This window comes from Cervus elaphus, chromosome 19, assembly GCF_910594005.1.
Source record: "Cervus elaphus chromosome 19, mCerEla1.1, whole genome shotgun sequence".
Classification (NCBI taxonomy): domain Eukaryota; kingdom Metazoa; phylum Chordata; class Mammalia; order Artiodactyla; family Cervidae; genus Cervus; species Cervus elaphus.
The window spans coordinates 58747698-58770223 of NC_057833.1; the positions used below are offsets into that span (position 1 = coordinate 58747698).

The window sequence follows — 22526 nt, forward strand, 5'->3', positions numbered from 1 at the left end:
ATTTTAATTGATTGTTTTAGTTAAATCTTTAAGATAAGAAATGATATTATATCTCATTCAGTGATACTTATCTCTTATACCTAACATAATGCCTGGCACTGATGAGACATTTGATAAATAGTTGTTGAGAGAATGAGTGAATAAAAGAATAAATGTTTTAATAACCATACATAATATTATAGCTAATCTGTTATATTTTTCACTATTTTTTATTTTTACAGTATTTATTCTTATAAATATTTATCCTTAGAAAAGCAAAAACCATCATTTCTTAAAAATTTATTTCATTTTTGTTGCATATATTTGCAGTCGCTTTACTAGAGTCTCAATTTTCTGATATTAAGGAGTTATTCCAGAATATGAAATACTCAAACTGCATGATTCCTGTATTGTTCCTCTAGGAAAATTATTGTTAGAGTTACTTTTACTGTTTTGTCTGCCTTAATGTCAAGAATAACCAAAGGTGTTCACAGTTGGTATGAATTTGATAACTTTGTCCTAGAGATTATTATGCTATTGTCAATTTTCTTAGACTAACATTTAGGAGAATTCTATTAACACAGTCTTTGCTTCTGTATCTGGCTGACTTAAGCCCAGGCTAGATGCAAATATTTTCCAATAATACTCTGGCATTACTTTTTATTATTTGTCTATAAGAAACTAGGGAGGATATTAAATATGAGACAATAAAGGAACATGACTGAATATCGTTCCACTGACAACTGGGGAGGTTGCTTAAAATGGCATGAATAGTAGGTTTGAAATAAAGGTTTTTGAAACATTTGGTATTGCACAACTAGTTTCCACATTAATCAATCCCTTATGCTCTAATTAATACCTTGCTAAAATGTTTATTCTCAAGGAAAACAACAGTTTTTAACTTTTACAGATATTTGGCACATTTTTGAATTAATTATTAATAGGTTAATTGAGTATTGAATATTGATCAGAATAATATTCTGCTGTTGTAATGCTTACAGTAAGTGGGGTGTTTTATATACCTCCATATCCCACAATGACCCTACATTGAGAACTTACCATCACTTTACTAATGAGAAGCGTGACGATCAGAGATATAAAGTAACTTCCTTTTTTATATCACACAGTTTGTACAGAGAAAATCTAGGTTAAAATCTGAGTCTATCTTGCATAAATGTTGTTTCTAATCCATTCCATTACCTCTTTGTGAAACAGTTCCTTGTTCTAAGTATATCAGTTTCCTGGGGTTGCCATAACATACTACCACAAACTTGATGGCCTCAAACAACAGAGGTAGTCTTTCACAGCTCTGGAGGTCAGAAATCAGAAATCAATGAATCAGCAGGGCCACATTCACTCTGAAGGCTCAAGGGGAGAATTACTTGCTCTTCCATGCATTCCTTGGTTTGCAGCTGTTTACCTGCAGTCTATGCTTCCTTCTTTACATGGCCTTCCCTTTGTGTTTGTGTCTTCTCCTCTGTCTCTTATAGAGGCATGTCATTGTATTTCTCCGGGCCAGGAAGATCACCTGAGAGCACGGCAACCCACTCCAGTATTCTTGCCTGGAAAATCCCACGGACAGAGGAGTCTGGCAGGCTGTGTTCCATAGGGTCACAAAGAATCAAACATGACTGAAGTGACTTAGTATGCACACAAGGTTACAAACTTGGATAATCCAGGATGATCCTATCTAGAGATTCTTAACCTAATTAGATATGCAAAGACCCTTCTTCCAAATAAGGCCACATTCACAGCTTCTAAGGATTGAGATGTGAGCATATCTTTTAGGGAGCCACCATTCAACCCACAAGACTTGGTGTCAGAAAAACTGTTTTGCTCTCAGAACAGTAGGTATATATCTTTGAAATATTCAGTAGCCAAAGTTCAGACATACAAAGTTTACAAATGTATAGAGAAATGTTTACAAATGGCTAGTTAATCCTGATTCTCCATGAAGACCAGCCATAAAGCAGTGACTGTCACCCTGTCCCTAACAGGACAAAATGATAATATCGTAAAGGAGTGCTGCTCATACTTCTGGAGTAGCTTCATCAAAGCTGTGATCCATCCTGCCTATTTGGATGCAAAAGGAGACATCAATCAATAGGTTGAAAGACATTTGATTTTCTTCCATGATGCCAATCTCAAATATAAATACCATTGTAGTCTATTTTGGTATATCCTCCATAACATTTCTCCATCTGCTTACTGAATCTCTAAGTCTTTGCTACCTTTCATTTCAAGGTAGGTATTCTTTAAAATACTGAAGAGGGTTTCATTCTCTGACTCTATTTGTACTTTTCCAAACTTCAGGTTTTCCCTGTAGTATTGATAATCTAGGGTTTCATGAAAAATTCTGTGATTACCCTCTCCAAAACTATTATAATCCCATTATGTAATAGGTCAAGTTCAATGCCCTTCCTTTAATTTTTCAGACACTTTAACCCCAAGTCATGCTGTGGATCTTTCAATTCCAAAACTGCACACAGTCTGTTCAATCACTCAGTCAGGTCCGACTCTTTGCAACCTCATGGACTGCAGCATGTCAGGCTTCCCTGTCCATCACCAGCTCCTGAAGCTTGCTCAAACTCATGTCCATTGAGTCGGTGATGCCATCCCACCATCTCATCCTCTGCCCTTCTCCTCCCTCCCTCAGTTTTTCCCAGCATCAGGGTCTTTTCAAATGAGTCAGTTCTTTGCATCAGGTGGCCAAAGCTGAAACTCCGAACGGCACATATCCTTCTCTATTTAAGCTTTCATGGATTATAAAGCTAGAAATGTATCATTACATATATACAAATGTATCATAATTTTACATAAAAATGGTAAACCTCTACCTTGCTTTCAGTACATGTGATAAGTCCCAACATTTTATTAGTCTTTTTGGCTACAGGTTCTTATTAAGCTAATATCATTAGTAAACAATTCAGAGTAATTTATAGATACTTTTTTTTTTTTACTATATCTGATATCTCAAATCATCTTAAAAATACAATTTCTGTTATTTTTCCCCCAAAATGTTTGCCTTGCTTTTATTCTCACTAAGAATACTTATTGATATTTATTCAGTGCCTTTGATTTGGAGGCCATGTATGAAATATTCCATATGAGTTACCTCAGTAAATCTCCAACATGTACAAGTATTTTCTATGTTTCACAGATGAAGAAACTGAGACTTTATTGCTACATTTTGCTTACTCACATAACTTGATTTCCTGGCTGATTATCTGTTTGGTTTGAATGGCTCTATTGTCACTATTTCAGGGAGATTTTATTCACTACTTTTCTTCATCATTGACATAATATTGACTTAGGGCAGTTTCCAGTACTAATCTGGGGAGATTCATTTCTATTCATTCACTTATTAAATTCCAGGAATTATTACGCACACTGAGAGTGCCGAGGGTAGTCAGTTGTAGACCACTCCTAAGATGGCTTGCAGGACTCTCCCTATCCCATGTCCTACTCCCTTGTATATTTCTCTCTCCTTTAGTATTGACTAGACCTACTGACTCATTTCTAAAAAAGACAAAAATGGTGGGGTGTAACTTCTCAGATTAAGTTTTAAAAAAGACGGTGGCTTTCATCTTGAATGCCTCCCTCACTGTTTTCTGTGTTACTCTATCTGGGGAAAGTCAAATGCCATGCCATCACACAGCCCTGGGGAGGCACCCGCCTGACGAAGGATTCAGGCCTGCCCACAACCAAGTGAGTGAATTTAGAGTACGCTTTTGAGTTCAAACCACAGCTCTGGCTGACAGATTGATTACAACCTCCTGAGGGGCTTTGAACTTTGACCCAGAGTCACCTAGCTACACTGCACATAGATTCCTGGCCCACAGAAACTATGAGATAATTCTTTTTTTTTTTTTTAAGCTGCTAAGTTTTGGAATAACTTGTCAGGCAGTAGTAGATCACTATTGTAGCAATATGGCTGAGAGCCTCATTCTCATGGAATTTATATCCTGATAGCAATTATATATCCCCACAACACACAAAATATATACAAATGAGAAAGATACTAGTAATTCATTCTAAGAGGAAAATAAAACAGAATAGGGTGAATTGGGGATGCTCTGGACACCATGATCAGGGAAAGAAAGATCGCTCTGTAAAGTACTGTTTAGCTAAGAGTAATGATGAGTTAGTTCATTGTGAAACTGTCAGGGCAGGAGAACTCAGGCAGAGGAGACAGAGTAGGGGTATTAGGAATAGCGTTGGTTTGTTTGAGGGACATCATGGGTCAGTGAAGCAGAAGCACAGTGAGTAAGTGAAGAGTTGTAGGAGATGAGATCAAACAGGTGGACATACTAAATCACTTCGGTCATGTCCAACTCTGTGTGACCCCATTGACTATAGCCTACCATGGTCCTCTGTCCATGTGAATTCTCCAGGCAAGAATACTGGAGTGAGTTGCCATGCCCTTCTCCAGGAAATAGGTGGACAGGATCGGATAATGGAGAAATATAGGTTAGCACTTTGAATTTGAAATATCATTCTTACAACATTACATATTGTAGATTTTATGCAAGGTCTGCCTTGCATTTCAAGACCACTCTGGCTTCTGTTTACAAAATGGATTGTAAGAGACAAGAATGGAAACAGAGAAATCGATTAGGGGACCAATTAAGAGATAATCATGTTTTGGGTTGGCAACAACAGAGATGGCGAGAAATGGTTGCGTTTGGAATGTACTTTTCAGGTTGAGTTAATGGGGATTATTGATGGATTCAGTGTGTTGAGTGAGACAAAAGGATTTCAAAGGTGGATGATGGCAGCTTTCACTGAGATGAAGGAAATGCAGTTTGGTTGGAGGAAGGGGTGGCAATATGGGTGTTACAGACTCGGGAGTTTTGTTTTGGGTGTGTTACATTAGTCTAGAGCATGTGGCCCTAGCAAGAGAAGTGCCCACTGATCTCTAGTCTGTGCTTTAAGCTAGTTTCTTGCTGTGGAAAACCACCTCTAACATCTCATAATATGTTGAATCCTGGTGAGCTTAATTTTTTTAACTTTCGTGGTAGAATTTTGTCATAGGCTATTTGAATGCTGAAATAGCAAAAATTAACTTCATCCTTTCAATATAGTGAGTTAGTTTTATTCAGATATAATTTCTCTTATGGACTGCTACAAAATTCACTGAAGAAAAAAATCAGTGTAGTATTTTGGTTATAAGTTATTACAACACATATATTACATACAGGATAACCTTTGCTCTCTCCTTCATTCAAACTTTGTTATAGCTTGTAATCATATATTTCCATATTTAGAGTAATTCATTCATGCTACCTCATTCACCTTAAAAGTTAGTAGCAGCTTTACTGTAAGTCTAGTAAGTGCAGTGGGGAATTTGAGAAGATCATTGTTCCCCTTCCTGTACAAACTCTGTAGTAAGAATAAGTAGTGAGAATAATTGTGTTTACGTACACACATTTGTCCCATGAGAAAAAGTGATCAGAAAAATCCAGAGGAAATGCTGATAAACCAACAGTGTTTTATAGTGAAAGAGTGAACAATTGCCTAAAGAATTTTTTTTTTAATGTAAATATCACCAAGGTTATTTGAACATTAGTGCCCTGCATGAGAAGTTAGCAAAAATGTACTTAGGTATCTATGTGTTGCCCAATCTGAGGAGATTCTCCAACCCACTGGAAAATTTAGACTTGCCCCTCAGATACTAAAATAATAAACTGAGGGGCACAGGAATGATTTGTTAATTCTCAGCCAATGTATTGCAACTGCTATGCATTGTGAGATCCTGGTATGAAGTGGCATATTATAAAATTAAATTGTATTATATAGTGCATTGTATTGTTCCATCAGATTTTGATATCCTCATTTTAAATAATTCATGGGAAGAAATGATCACTTCATAATGCCACAAACTCACAGCAGGCAAAACTAATTTTACACAATATAAAAACAGATTTTATTTATTTAAAAGGAATATTAAAAAAAAACACAACAACTTTTTTGACACCAGCTGCTGAGAAATAAATAGAATACTTTATGACAAAAAAAAATCTAAATCTATAAAAACTGTTCCTGAGAGACCAAGATGAGGATTGTAAAGATAAATTTAAATGCTTTGGTCAATGTCATAAGCCTTATTTTGAGGGAAAATACCCTTCCATCTTGTTTACTCCCTGTGGGGATAAAATGGTACTAAGAGAGAAAATTAGCTTTAGAAAATCCTGCCTAACAGCTACAACATAATACCAAGGAAGTGGAAAACTCAGGTATCACACCATGGACCCCTCACTAGGCCAGATAACCTCTATAGGTAAATGGTAACTAGTATCCTAAATGCAAACTATAAATGATTGCTTAGTTTTGCCCAAACCGGACTTTAACTGGCAGTGGAAAAGAATATTTTGGAGTGACCACAAAAATTTTTCTTTCACTGTGGCTTTAAGAATGGAATGAGGAAGTAAGGTAAAATATAATGAGACTGTTTTCCTTGGGAGAGTTTATTAGATAGTCATTTTTATACAAATATCATATATTTTTATATAAATTGCAAGAAAATACACACTTGCTGTTCAATTTGATAATGATTTCATATCTGACTCAATCAGGCGCTGGCTTCAGACAAAGAATGGGACCCATGCCATGGGTGGGTCTGGGTTTAATCTCAGAATCGTGAGGGTCCATGCATCCAGGCATTTTGCAGTCCTCTTCCCTGAAGCTTCAGGGAGAGAACAAGTGTGAAGAGGGGGCATGGCTTTTAGTGAGGTAGCTAAGAGACGGACAAAGAAAGAAGAGAACAAAGTCTAAAATAATCAGATATTTTACCACCAAGGCAAGGAAAACATTCTGTTGGTAATATAAATATTGTTCATTGAATTTTTACTTCTAAAAAATGTTTAACTTAAAAACTCTTGCTGACAGTGGGAATGTAAATATGAAGCTGAGCAACTGACTCACCAGAAGAAGTTTATTATTATCTCTGATAACAGCTGAATTCCAGTCTTCTTTACAATGCAGCTAAGATTTAAAATGTTCAATTGTTTTTACCAAACTCATTGATGGGGTGGTGTTTTTAGCAGGTTTCTGTATTTTCTAAGAGCTGTATGATTATACAGAGATAATGGGTCTTCTTTATCCTCAATACATCAGTGCAGTCTGGTATGGATATTAACAAGGTGCTTTGGGAAAAACAGAAAGAACACAGATTACAATACGAATGTCAAAGTTCAAAGCCTGGCTTAATTCCACATGCTAGTTGTTGATCTTACGCTACTCATTTTAACCTTTCTGTGTCTTACTATCGTTATTAATCTGTAAAATGGGGTTAATAAGACCTACTCTAAGATTCTCTTATCATTTAGTAACAGAAAATTCTTGTGCTGTGCTTAGTCGCTCAGTTGTGTTCGACTCTTTGTGACCCTACGGACTGTGGCCCACCAGGCTCCTCTGTCCATGGAATTCTCCAGGCAAGAATACTGGAGTGGGTAGCCATGCCCTCCTTCAGGGGATCTTCCCAACCCAGGGATTGAACCCAGGTCTCCAGCATTGCAGGCAGATTCTTTACTGTATAAGCCACCAGGAAGCTTAAAGTTCTATGAAATGTTGATTTAATCCTTTTAATGAATATTATATAAGGACTGTTTCTCAAAGGCAATAGTGTTGCATTTTAAAGGAAAATTTTGTACATATATAATGTAACAAATGTAAAAATGACTGTTTCTGCTGAGTATTCTGTTATAACAACTGGAATTATCTTGCAAACAATAACCAAAACAAAGCTGGTGTAGCAGAGTTAGCATCAATCTGAGTGACAGTGTAATGATTTTTCAGTAATCAGTATATATGGGCCATACTACTTTCTTATGTATATAAAGAAATAAGTCAGTTTCCAAATTTCTAATTTCATTTCTTTGTTCATTCTAATGTTTCTAACCTTTCATAATATAAAGCTCGTATCCTTTTTACTGAAATCTTTACTTCAGGGTCAAGCTTTTCTTCACAATGCAAGGGCTACAGATAGAATGTGAGTTAAATGTTATTTAAGCAGAATTATTTAAAGGCCATATTAGTATTATGAAGCTGTAGATATCCTGAAATAAGCTGTCACCTTTCCACTTGCTTAGACAGATACTATATAAATCAATTATCAAAAATAGAACACTGGTCTAAAAAATATTCATATTTGTTTTTATGTAAGAACAGAAATGGTCACATCTAAGTGGGGGAAGGGAGATTCATTCCATGCACAAATTTAGTATCTAAGATTTGAAACATCAGAACTGTCCATGAAATTAAGAACACTTAGTTAAGCTTACACATTGACTTTGAGCAGAGAGATATTTAGAAATAGAAAAGATAATGTTTCATGGCTTTCAGGAATACAATGACATCATTTTTATTCACAGAAAAGTGCATTTTTAAAATGCACTCAGTTAAAAATGTCAAAGAGTTTGTCAGTAGTGAATTTGGGGTGCTTGTCCCTTTGCCCTCTTGTGGAACTTACTTTGTTGAAATAGATTGTCACTCTCTTGGAAGACAATTGCTTTGATATTGACAACAGGCCTTCATTAGATCTAGAAATGAATCATAAGGCACATGAGTAGCACAGCCATATTTAGCCATAAGAAAATTAGCTGAGTGTTACACATATCACAGAATATGGTGATTTGGGGTAGGAAAGTAGTCCAACCTAGATTCACTTCTGTGAAAAAGAGCACTTAATAATTATTGTATCAACTTAGCATTCCATCCAAATCTGGAATTTGTGTTTACCCAAAGGACTGCTCTGAGATTGAGCAAGATGATTGAAAATGAACTGTGCCAGGTGGGCCAGAGAGAAGGCGGGATCAGCTGATATGGCTGATAGGGTTTTGTGTTATCACCTCAAAAGCAACATCAAATTCCTTTCTATGAAATTATAACATCTTTCATTTTCCAGGAGAATCTAAGAAGTTTATTCTGTCATGGAAATAATGCAGTTAAATGGCTTGAAATTTCAACAGATTATTGTAAATGCTCAGATAAAAAGTTAGTATTTTAATGATAGCCTTCAAACATAATCAGTAATGAAATTTAAGCAGGACCTAAGGGAATATTACTTAAGAGTCTTAGAATCCTAGAGGGTAATATATGATGTAGGTAAAGTGACTAGTCTAAGATCCCTAAGTTGGGGTATGTGGAAGAGCTGGGTCTAGAAGCAGGTATCTGGTCTCCAGTCAAGTGCTTTTTTTCTAGTAGAGCTTAATTCTTTTATATCTGTACAACAGAGTCAATCTCAGAAAGATACAGTTCATACATTTTTCTAGGCAGCTAAGTGTTCATCCACTCTCACAACATTGATAACAGTGAAAAGATTTATTGCACTTACAACCTGCTAGGCAGGACCCAAATTATTTTTTTTTTCACATTTAAATAATAATTTATTTAAAATTATTTTATCTATGTTGATTGGTAAAACATAAATGTTATTTTCTATTCTGTTTGTTTGTTTTGGAATCATTCTAGGTCCACAAAATGAATTGATAAATTTTCTATTTTTCAATTTCTGGAACTACTTACGTTAAATATCTATTTGTTGAAAGTTTTATGAACTCACTCATAAAACTACTTGTAGTACTTGGTCAGTGAAAATTGGTTATTATTTTCATAAATATTTCATTATAACATTTCAATTTAATGTTAGTGTTTATTTACATTTTCCATTTACGCTTATATCAGATGTTACCGTATAACTGTTTATAATATTCTTTGATCATTCTGATATTCTCTAATATATCTGAAGGGTTTTCCATTTTTTCTGTATTTTGTTTATTGCCTTTTCTTTTTTTTTTTTCTTGATTATTGTTGCCAGAGGTTGCTTTTAATTTCTTTTTTAAAGAATCAATTTTTAGTTTTGTTGCTCTTTATCTCATCTATTTCTACTTTTTATTTTATTTATTTAAAATTTTTTTCTTTTGGGGCTTTTTTCTATTGTTCTGTACCTAACTATTTGAGTTTAACACTTACATAATTTGTTCATTTTGATTAATAGATATAAAATGATGCATTTTCTTCCAAGTATTGCTTTAGCTGCTGCTGCTGCTAAGTCGCTTCAGTCGTGTCTGACTCTGTGCGACCCCATGGACTGCAGCCTACCAGGCTCCTCCATCCATGGGATTTTCCAGGCAAGAGTACTGGAGTGGGGTGCCATTGCCTTCTCCATAAGGACCCAAATTATTTCACTGACGGTCTGTCTTTTAAATCTTCATAAAATGCCTTACAAAGAATGTACTATTGCTATGTTCATTTTATAGTATGGTGGAGGTACTAAAGCATAGGCAGGAGACTAAGTAAATCCACAAGGAAACAGATGTACTAAGTGAGAAGCTTGGTTGTGAATGAACTCAGGCAGTCTGAGTTCCAGAGCTTGTATCCTTATCCTCTGTGCAGCCTCTCAAGCATTTGTTAGTTACTACTTGCTTAGAAATGTCATAGATGACTTCTAAGGGCTTCAGAAGAACGAATTTCAAGAAAGAGTAATATATACATAAATAGTAGACATACCCATTGAATAAAATATAAGGCTGGAAGAACTGAAGAATTTCACCTGGAAAAGAAAACAACCATGAGAGAAATATATGATAGCAATGCAGAAATCAGGTTATAACTGTTTTGAGCAATCATGTACAAAAAAACTAGGACCAATCGGTGGGAATTATAGGAAGCTAGATTCTGGTTTAATATAGCAGTGGAGTCGTCAGAATAGGCAGCCTTGTTAGCAAGTCCTCTGTCTCTTGGTACACAGGCCACATAGCAGGTCTCTATGTCTATAGACAGAATTGCTGCACTGGCATAGTACATTGGAGTACAACTCTGCTCAGCCAGGTGAGAAGAAAGGGACACCATTAATTTCATCTGAAGCTGTATGTAAGGCAGGTAAGAGCAAGAGCTCTGGACAGATCCAACTTTGAATTCTGGCACCATGATTTGTTAGCTGCATGAACTTAGTCAAGTTACTTAACTCTAAAACTTCTCCGAGTCCAAATTTCCTTATCTATAATTGGGATAATTGTATTAAACTTCTAGAATTGTATTGAAGAGGAATAAATGAGACTATTATGTAAAATGCCTAGCACTGTGCCAGGCACATCGTAAGTGCTCAGAAGATATTAATTTTTCAGGAGTGAAAGATTCATTAATTTTTCAAAAATGAACTACAGTGCTAATTATTCTTTCATATCGAAAAAGAATCTTGGCCTAGCAGGTAATAAGTGGTAGGACTCTATGCTTACCAATCTCTCACTGCCTTTGGATAAGGTCACCATGGACTCTGGATTGTGAAAAGTGCTTATAAAGGGAGCTTTGTAAATCAACTTATTTAAAATGCAGTAGAGAAGCTTTTGATTTAAAAGCATCCTGTGGTGAATCATTTTATAGTGAATAATCACCCCCTAATTTATCTGTTTTGTAAGTTCAGCATTTGGCTCATTGAGTCTTCTTAAAGCAAAGAGTACACCTGCACTCTTATTCCTACAAGGTAGGTAGTATTTTCATGCTGGGCTGACTTTCAGAGAAATACAGGGTGTCTCTTAGATTCAGGATGACATAGGCTGAGTAACCACAGCAACATACAAGGTCACTCTAGTTAGAACATTAATTGTACTTGGTGACACATACATTTCTAATGAGCATGCAAGCTCATATAGGTCAGTTGACCATTAGACCATTGCATGTAAGAATTTTTCCTGAATTGAAGAGTCGGATACTTAAGATATATTTTCGTTTATATCTCTTTTTCTATCTCTGAAATTTCAATGGAAATAAACATGAAATTATGATTTAATACAGATACTGCAGAAAAAAAGCAAAAAACTAAACAAACAATGGAAAGTTGTGAAATAGAAAGAACACTGAATTAGGAACCCTGGATAAGACCTGCCATGTACTAACTGCAAGGCAAGGGATAGGAAGCTACTAATTTTTTTCTGTGTCCGAGTGTCCTAATTGGAACATAACTACTTCAGACTTAGATCTCCTATATAACTTCTAGATAAAAAAAAAATTGCACCTGATTCATAAAATGAGGTAAAACTATTTTGTTTCTTTCCAGTAGAAAGAACAAGAAATTAAAGAAGGAACACTTAATAGTTAAGAAGTTTTCTTATTCCTGATCAACAATACTTGTCACTCTGCCTCAGCTTGAACTCTCTTCTGCTGATATGATGATTTAAAAGACATTGTATTTTGCTATGACATAGAAATGAATATGAACATGAGAAAACTTAGACCAAATGATTGTTCCTCCCATGAGCCAGCAAACACTGACCTGTGTTTGAGAGAAAATGACCTTACTCACAGTTAATTACATATAGGGCTAAAATTATTATATCTTTTCATTGAATTTCTTTATTTTCACACTATCCATGCTAATTTTGCCAGTTCTTTATAGAGTGCTTTAAGCTTATTTATAACCAACTTGGATAAAATACACTCTGAATATATGCTAGTGACTCTGCTTTGCAAGCTGAATGGGGGATAACATGCCTCAGAAGTGTATGCTTAAACTGTTTGGTCCTTCTCAAAGAGAGCCCCTCAAGAGCTCAGGTGACCATAAGAGCTCTGAATCCACTTCAAAATTTCTCAACTTTTCATGCTTATTACATTCTATGCAGGGTGATGAAAAGGACAGAATTCGCCAATGAAACTGGCTTATCTTTTATCAAATGAAGGTTTTAAAACGCATTTTTGCACAAATGTATACACTATAAAGGACTACTATTTAGCCCTGAATTTCTTATTTGTCAGAAACTTCAGAGTGATTTTTGAGAGAAACTTCTAAGCTTAGTTCAATCATGTAATAATGAAACTTCAATTTAACCAAACTGGAAATGCAGACAAAGCTTTAGTATCCCATAATAATCTTCATAATTATCCTATCAATCCTAAAGATACTAACGTCATTAAGATTGCAAAATGTGATGAGAAGGTCAACGTGATAACAGGCATGATGACAGGTGGCCATCAGGGGCTCAGAAGAAATTTTATATTATGAAGGTGAAGAAGAACTTTACTTAGTCTTTCATTTTTATTCTGAAGAACATTACTATGTATGGTTATACATCATTGCCAATTTCTTAATGTGTAAACAAGCAACCTACTCAATCTTTCTAGTAAAAAAAAATTAATAGTTAACCACATAACAAAGCAATTTCCCTGTTCCATTTTCTCTTGAATACATAACAAAAATAGGAAACATATAGAAAGCAGCTATGATTAGAAATAACTAGAATAAGGCATTTAGTATAAACTCAGAGTTATAGAAAAAAATTCTAACATATGGAGTAGAGATTAAGATTTAATCATGTCATTCTATCAGGAACATAGTACAGAAATTTCTATTTGCAAAAAGGGATCAAGGAATATTGAGTACTTATTCAGGGCTCAATATCAGATTCCATTATAAATATGAATAATAAATATAAATAATTGCTTCATATTGTTCTATTTGACAGTAAAATTACATCTATAGGTCCTATAGAATAATTAAAATCCTTTCAGTAGGTATATAAATTATGAACCTACCAATCTTTAACCAAAGATTAAAACCTATTTGCAAAAATAGTTCCATCAGTTAACCCCATTTAACTTTGCTGACATCTCAGGAAGTTTCTGTTATCTATCTAGAATGTAGACTTCTGGAGACCTCTTGTGGGCCCTACATTTATGAAGCCTACAAGTGTTCTACCAGTAGAAACAAGGCAATTACAAAGGAAAATTAGAACAAGGCCCAAGTCTACTTGAGATATCCTTACATCTATATGGAAGTGTTAGACATGGGTTCCATGATGAAGCCCAAGTTATGCGAAGGCAGAATGTGTTTTCTAAGTGACACTTGGTTTTCTTACTGGAGAATTGACAACTCATAAAAGCCCAAGAGCACCCTCTAGTGAAATTTCTGGAGTAGGCCTAAGGGGCTTGCTCTTGACCTGGACTCTCCTTTTCAAATGACCTCTGAATGCCCAAAACATAGAAGCTGGGTTTCAGCTATCTGGTTTTACCTTCAGTTTCCAAAACACAGAGAAAGTGGTATTCTTGTCAAGTATTTCTAGTGGTAGAAATGCTTAAACACTAAGACCTAATATTCCATTGTTCCCCTGATTTTTTTGTTTTTTGCTTTCAATGCCAGCCTGCCACACATGATTTCTACTCATAGTCTTGTGTTCAAATAGTTCCTGAAACTAATATAACTAAAAAAATGGTGAGAAGCCTGAGAAATGTCTTACTGAATTATACTACTTCTGCCCCTCCCTCTGCCTTTCTCAAGCCTCTTACTCAGCTCAGGTACCATATCCAGAAAGTTTTTTTGTACTTGGCAATACTAGAAGTCAAGGGTAGCAGGTTGAGATTTTAAATGGTGGTCAAAAATTATAGGAGAGGGTCAAGAAGATTAAGTCCTTGTATTTATGCACTTCTGATTTTTTATATTATCTGATTACTGCAAAGATATATTTTCATCTAAATCTTGAGCAGAAATGAAAATGGCACATCCCTCAGTGTTCAACATAGTGCTTTATAAAATTGAAGCTGCAGTTAGATAACTACAGAGCAGGTCAGATAGTTGCTGTAGTTTAGTTAAAGTTGTGAGTCTGCCACTCTATTAGATTAGTAACTGTTACATAATAAATGAAACAAAATAAATCATTGTTTAACTTCATAGGTAGCTTACTATTGAATGCTGTTATTGGAAGGAACTTTGAGATCTAAATCCCCCCATTTTAGGGAAAATTAAAATTGGTGCCCCTAATAGTTAAGTAACTTGTCCAAGATGATACAATTTGATGGTGGCAGCTTCAGGACTATAATACACATCTGTTTTGCCCATTTTAGTATTCACTATGCTATTAAGAATTTGCTTGTTAAAAAGCTTGCTATGACACTTGAAACAATTTCATTATATTGGGTTTTATGTGTCTAATAATTAATGGGTATATCCTCAAGCTCATGGGCTTCCCTGGTGCTCAGATGGTAAAGAATCCACCTGCAATACAGGAGACCTAGGTTCAATCGAACCCCCTAGGTTCAATCTGTGGGTTGGAAAGATCCCCTGGAAGAAGACATGGCAACCCACTCCAGTATTCTTGCCTGGAGACTCCCAATGGAGAGAGGAGCCTGGCTGGCTACAGTCCACGGGGTTGCAAAGAGTCCTACATGAATGAGCGACTAAGCACTTCAAGCTTATAGTGAGAAAAAAAAAGTGTGTACCTTCCAATTTCATTTATTCTGTCTTTACTTTCATGTATAGAAGAACAAATTACTCATGTAGTTACTGTTAAGAAGAACACAAAAATGTAATCATTTGATATGAGTCATATTATTTACTGAAACACTGTGCTGCACTGTGTCAACTTTGCAGATTGAAAAAATGGGGGTACCCATTGATAGTCTATCATTACTGATAGCTATCCCTATGGTTCTGTGTTCTAATAGCACTTACCTTATAGTGTTGATGGAAGGATTACATGAGTTAATGCAAATAAAGGATGTGAAACATAGTGTTAATTGCAGTATCTATATTAAATGTTAATGTCTAATTTCAAAAAAAAGAATAAGATATTCTTAGGATTATCCAGTAGAGGTCAGCGCTATGAACTATGTTAAACACTTTTTGTGTATTATGATTTGACTTCTTGAAAATAAAAATAAAAACTCCAAGATCTCTCCAAGTTATTGTTTTTGAATATAATTGTATAAGAAATTTCCATTTGTCAAGGCATATTGCATATTAGTTCAATAGAAGTTTATAATTCTTTCATTTCTCAATTCACTATTATATTTTTAGTCTTGACTTTAGCCTTAATCTTATCACATGTGACATTAATATTCAACCTTTCATTCATATTATTAATGATATTTAGTAGGTAAGGTGTTTGTGTATGGCAACTCAAGGCATGAATTCACCTTCAATTTTACTGTATAGCTAGTACCTTAATAAAGCTTTATCCCTTGTTCTTTGCCTACTTTGCTATCCCTCAACATACAATGTTGATATTTAGAATCATAAAACCAGCAAATATAGAACTAGAAGTGATCATAGATATAAATAGGTCTGATTCCTTCATCTTACAAATGAAGAAACTGACATTGCAACAGAAAAGATAGTTGGTTGAGTTTCAGTGAAAGATTGTATTTCCTTGTATTTATAAAACAGTTGAATCTGGAGAAACAGGTGATTCTTTGATTTTTCACTAATACTCTGAACCAATAAATTGACAATATATTTCGACATTATCTACAGATAGAAAATACATAGTATTTTAAAATATCTATTCATTCAGTAGTACAGTATGCCATCAATGCCTGCCAGTTTTTTCTTTTTTTTTTTTTTAAATTCCTGTCGCTTTGCAATGTTAAAACCCTCACGGAAACTCTTTAGTGATTATCTTTAAGGATTTTCTTCTCCAGCTATGCAACTAAACAGTTTGAGTAATGAGATGGCATGGCCTCTGCATGGTCTACCAAACACTTCTAGGAAGTGGAACCCCTTCTGGAGTTATGAGAGAAACATCTTTCTAAAATGCCTTTAAAAGTACTCCAGTATAAACATTACACTGGAACATTTCATTAGCTTTTTGAGAACAATAAAGAAATGTGGAGCGTAATAGGCTAATATGTTTAAGTGGTCTTGGTAGAACCCTACTTAACTCAGTGGGATTTTCTGCAGCACACAGAGGTGGAAAACCATTCCTTACATATTTATTGTGTGGGACTGCCTCCTTCTTTATTGCATGCAGTTTGCATCAAAGAGAAGTAACTTTCCACCTGTAATTCTAAAATGAGGAAAGTCTCAAAATATGTTTTAGAAGAATCAATATTTAGATATGATGATCAGCAACCAGCAGTGCAGGCTATTGGCAGTCAGAATTTCTGTCAATAAAGATGGAAGAGGGGCCAACTTCTATCTCAGTGTTTTCTGTCCTCTTAGGACTTAAACACCCATAAGGATATTAAGATTTGTGAAGTCTCTAAATTCCTGAAGAAAAAGACTAAATGTAAGCCAAACCTTATTGTTTATGAATTACAAAAATAATTCAATTAATAAATTTTTTTCAGTTCCTTGTGAAGTGAAGTCGCTCAGTCGTGTCCGACTCTTTGCGACCCCATGGACTGTAGCCCACCAGGCTCCTCCGTCCATGGGATTCTCCATGCAAGAATACTGGAGTGGGTTGCCATTTCCTTCTCCAGGGAATCTTCCTGACCCAGGGATTGAACCTAGGTCTCCCGCATTGCAGGCAGGTGCCTTAACCTCTGAGTCACCGCTTAAGCCAGCAATAAAACTGTCCTGCACAATGTTTTGAATTAAGTAAAATGATAAGTTAATAAAAATGTAAGATGTTAATTTCTATGGTTTTATTAGGATTCCAAGTGACTGTAGTAAGTATATTGCAGGACTTGCCATATGATCCCTGCCAATAATCTTTATCTCTCTGAGCTTCTGTTTTCTCTGACATAAATTAGGACTCATTGGTCTTAGGAACACTAAGATCATTCAGATATTTCTTGAGCTTTTAGGGAACAAAAGTGTAAATTAAATAAATTATGATATTTTAAGTTAAAATGAACCTACATGATGACAAAAGTTTCCCTGTAGGTATTGGTTTCCTTTGTGTAGACAAGTTGTCACCAAAATTTGTTGAAAAGTAAGAATTCCTATTTATGTGGCATTGAATTAATGATTCAAAAAAAACCTCATAAATGACAGCTCTAGTGGCTGAAGTGGCATATTTAAGCCATTATGTTTGTTTCACTTACTGTCAAACTCTGTCTTAACTACTATCAACTGGTGTATTGATAGATGGAATCTGTCTTTCAATTCCAAGATGTGTTTTGTATCAAAATTTTTCTTCATTAGTTTTTGGAATCTATAGGCAAAATAACACATAAACACAAATGTAAATCCCAGCTGTAATTGTTTCTCAGCATCATAAATCTCTTAAGATTTATACTTGTATTGTATTGTAAATATCACCAGAAATATTCAGTAGGAGGATGAAAAAACTCTAAACAAAACTTGAAAATAATGCGTATGCTTTTTTCTCTCTATGAGGAGTGTTTCCTAGCTACCCTATTTACCCCAGTGGAATTTTACGAAAATGTTCCTGGCGCTCAAAGTTGATCTAATAAAGCATCAAGTGGGCTTATTTTAAAATTCACCCCTAAATATGTTTGCTGGTTTTGAATTTCTGATTTTGTGCTTATATAACACAAAAAACAGCTTTGGTTTTAAAACAAAAATTGGCAAAAATACTAGTGCATTATGTGTTCTAATCACGTATGGTGTTTTGAAAAAAATAGATTCAAAATTGACAAAATTGTTTCATTGGCATTGCAGTTCAAATGTCTGATTTTCTTTCCCACAAGTTTCTTAAAATAAAAATAAAACCAACAGATATTTCTTAAATGAGTAATTAAATGAGTGAAATTAATTCATTTTCATAATATATAGTCCAACAACTGCACTACAGATATAAATTTTCATTCTATGTTTCTGCATACTTTGTTTTACAGAGTTTGCTACGTTTTAGTTTATGGTCAAGTCTGTAATGTGCTCCAGCATCAATTTTAAAGTCTCTGAGGTTCTCAGAAAAGTTTCTACCAGTGATGTGAATAGTGCTCAGATTCTATTCTAAATGGCCCAGCTTTCTTTGATTTTTCTTATAAGTGCTTTTTGAGGGTAAAAGATATAAACTTAGAAACAGAAGTTTCCCTGGCTCATATTATACTCAAGAGACAATGATGATACTGAAGTCCTTTTCATAATCAGGGCCTTTGTAGAGACTGTCCAGGTATTCTTAGCCAAAATATCCGTCTCATTGTACACCACTCCAGGGCAACATGTGGCGTGCCAGCTGGATGTCCTCCCTACATGCCTCAGGTGGCCACATTTCAATGGTGTCTATAGAGCACAGGCCAAATTCTCATTCTCTGTGTTAATCAGTGGGAGAATTCCCATAGAAAATGGGATGGGAGCATATTTTAGGAAAACTCAAAGAGATTATCCAGATGATTAGGCTGGTACATTGTAAGTTTGGGTTTTATGTAGAATTTCTTTAGCATTATCTTACTTGACCAAAGAATGCTAGAAAATTTGGAGATATTTAGAAATTAAAAATAATTCTGCTTTTTATTCCACTGAAATTTCTCCAAAGAGAATTCTACAAAAATTTTCTTTAGATACAATAGGAGCTCTTCTTGATTCATAACATCAAAGACAACTGATGGTACCCAGTAATATAATCTGATTGAACTTTTTCCCATGATCTTGAAAGGACCTGAAATCTACTTATAGAAGTCTCATTATACCTCTCCTTTTAATTAAATTCTAATCAATTCCATAAACATTTAGTAAGTACTTACTATATGCAAAACACTGTAATAGATGCTCTGAATAATTCTGTGTATGGTGCCTTATGGTATATAACATTTTAACATTCATTATCTCATGTGGTAAAGATTCTCTTTACAATTATTAGTTATTTAAAGAGCCTACAGTTTCACATGAATGATATGTTGAATTTGGGGCAAAGTTTTTGCTTGTTTTGTTTTTGGTAAATTCATAGACCATTCTAGAAATACATTTAGTATCCCTTGAACAAAAAATAAAGGCACATAATTGTATCAGCATATTAAATTGATTTTGGTTGGAACCAGTGGAATTTCCTGAAATTTTCTGTTTGTTTTATATGATGTTAGCTTCAGTCTGAAGTGTATTTTTAATGACCTAATTGAAAAGATTTGTCAAAATGTTCGGAAAACTAATTTTATTTACTACTTTTTAAGGCAATGTTGATGCATTATATTTCATATGTCTTTTTTATGATCAGAAAATTTGATTTCCCCAGAAACTATTTATATTTAAGATTGCATCAAATTCTACTGCTCTACTATAAAGTCTCTGTAAGTGCTATACAACTTCTGGAGAATAAGTCTGAAAGCTATTATTCTCCATTTAGCATGTGCAATATTCTCTAATATTGTTTCATCTAATGCAGAATGAAATGTTATACTTCTATATTAATATTACATTATGAAGTCTTATTTCTATATATTTCTGAAATTTCAAATCTTTCTCTTAAAACTTCATCATGGATATTTTAAAACAACCTCAGTTTTATCTTTATGTGTTTGTTTTATTTCCCTTATCTTTAGTTTTGTAAATGAAATTTATTCTTTAGTATGTTTAACATTTTCAAAGAATTTACAGGGAAATCATTCACTTTAACCACCGAACAAAACACTTTATTCACAAACCTGAAGCTAAAGAACTGATAGGAACTTTGTCATTTGCTTGTTTCTAACATCGAATTTGTAAAAAAACACTATCCTGGTAACCCTTCAGCTATGTTACCCTGGGTGTTTGCCCAGAGGGCAGTCATGTTGACCCCATCTGCAAACGCTGGCTCAACTAGAATCTTGGACTATTAGAATCCCATTCATCAAGGTCCACATAAAGTAAGGTAGGTGGGAAGAGGAGGACAGATGGTAGGGTCGGCAGCAAGGAACTTGTTTGTTGACATTGATATAGACCCTTCTTCTTGCCAGAGTGACTCCATGGACTTGTTTTGGCATGGAAGACTGGGCCAAAGCTATCATCTTAATAGAAGGTGAGCTGCAGGCAAACTGGAGAGCTCTATGCTCAGTAGGTGTTTAGGGTTGGCTTTGATTTTGTCTATCAGCTTGACTGTCATTCGTACTTGATTGATGTTCAGTGGGGCTTGAAAGTGCTGCATTGATGTTGAGGACTGTGTCATAAGGTTCCTGATATGGTGCACATGTCAGAATGGAGTTGGACATTGACTATCCTTGCCTATGCCAAGCAACACCAGACTTGAGTGCATTATTCTACAGTTGAATAGCAGATGGTGAGTGCAGACGTTTGGAGGGGGTGTGCCTTCAAGCACAATATGGAGCCAGCAAACTTACTTAGAAGGTTATTGCATGTCTTGACTTTGGCAGCTATTTTTTAAGCACTGATGAAAAATCCTACTTCCATCCATTGTTACTTTTGGAATACTCAGCATGGTTGGTGTTCCAGGCAAAAGAAATGAGAAAATCAAATGCACAGTTCACTATGTCTGTCACAGTTGGTTGAAGGTGACTTCCTTGGTGTTGGCTAAATGGGCCAAATAAACATTCTGAGACTGAGAATTGATGAACAGGTAAACTTTATCTAGAAGTTGTTAGAGGAAGGGTCATTAGAGCACTTGAAGAACACTGTGGTCAAATATGGAACTTAAAAATGACTTTACATTTTTAGCTCTTAATTTAGAGAAAGTATCAAGTTCTTCAGATAAAAAAATTTAAAAATCAGGTATCTCAGATTTTTTTTATAAAAAAATTATGGCGATTCACAGATGAATGGGCATAGTAATTCCATATGTATAAGAAAATTAATTTTTATTGATGCTTGAATTTTTTCTCTTGAGTAGATTCTGAATACATATAAATTCTTTTTAAGTTTAAAATAATTTTTTTCATATTAAAAGTAAAGTATGCTCATAGAATAGAATAACTGTGAAAATAGAAATGTATATCAAATAAAATTTAAATAGAAATGAATAATTCTAAGATTTTGCTCTGCTTCTTTCTAATTATATGTATATTTCTAAGTATATATTTTCATGTATATGTTTGTATGTGTATTTTAAAATAAAAATTGGACTGTACTTCTTAAATTAGCATTTATTACATTATTAGTAATAGTCATAAAGTACACATTTTTAATGGCTACTTAATACTGAAACATATTTATGCAGCAAAAATTTTTAAATCCTCCATATTTGACAGTTTGGCTAATTTTCACCATTGTTCCTACTGCTGTAAGGACTATTCTTATATTTAGATTTTTATCTGCATCTTGGATTATATTTTCAGTATTAATTAGAAGATTATTTTTGGGTTAGAGTATATAAACTTTTCAAATTCCTTTTGATAACTCCTCCCTAATTATATGTGAGAGTACTCTTCTAACTATTCTCTTACCTGCTTTAAATAGTATCCTTTATAAATATTTGCCAATTTAGCAACCAAAAAGTGGATTTATTTTGTTTTAATTCACATTGAATTGATTGATGCAGAGCCAGAATGTTTTACATATGCTTATTTGCCATTGTTTTCATTTTAAATATTGTTTGCTCATATCCTTTACTCATATATGTCTGAATGATTTATAAGATTTTTTAAATGCTAAGTTATTAATTTTGTCAAACTTGTTGCAAAAGGATTTCTCCAGTTTTCATATGCCATTTTGCTGTTGTTGATGTGAGAAAATTTTAAATATTTATTTGGTCAATTCTGCTGTATTTTTTTATTTCTGACTGTGGCCTTTGCTTTTATCTACTTTTCAAACAACTTGAAGTCTAGTAAGTATTCATCATTTTTATAATATCATCATGGTTTTATTTTGTATTTTTAATTCTCTATCCTTTTCAGAAATTAGTTTCACCTAAAGTTTAAGTGTCTTACTTTTGTTCCCAATAGTTAATCAACTGTCCCAGCACCATTTCCTCATTCATTTGGGTATCATCTTTCTTGCTTACTAATTT

The 22526-nt window shown here is 34.4% G+C and overlaps 1 protein-coding gene across 25 annotated transcripts in view; it reads left to right on the forward strand.

The window, feature by feature from the left end:
- ZBTB20 (zinc finger and BTB domain containing 20) overlaps positions 1-22526 on the forward strand; it is an 848937-nt gene that overhangs the window by 304035 nt on the left and 522376 nt on the right. For 2 of the 25 annotated variants that reach the window (XM_043874091.1, XM_043874102.1), the window contains one exon: positions 20524-20585. The exons of the other annotated variants lie outside the window; for them this stretch is intronic. The gene's annotated coding sequence lies outside the window, so the exon portion shown is untranslated. The remainder of the gene's footprint in view (positions 1-20523; positions 20586-22526) is intronic. 25 annotated transcript variants of the gene reach the window in all.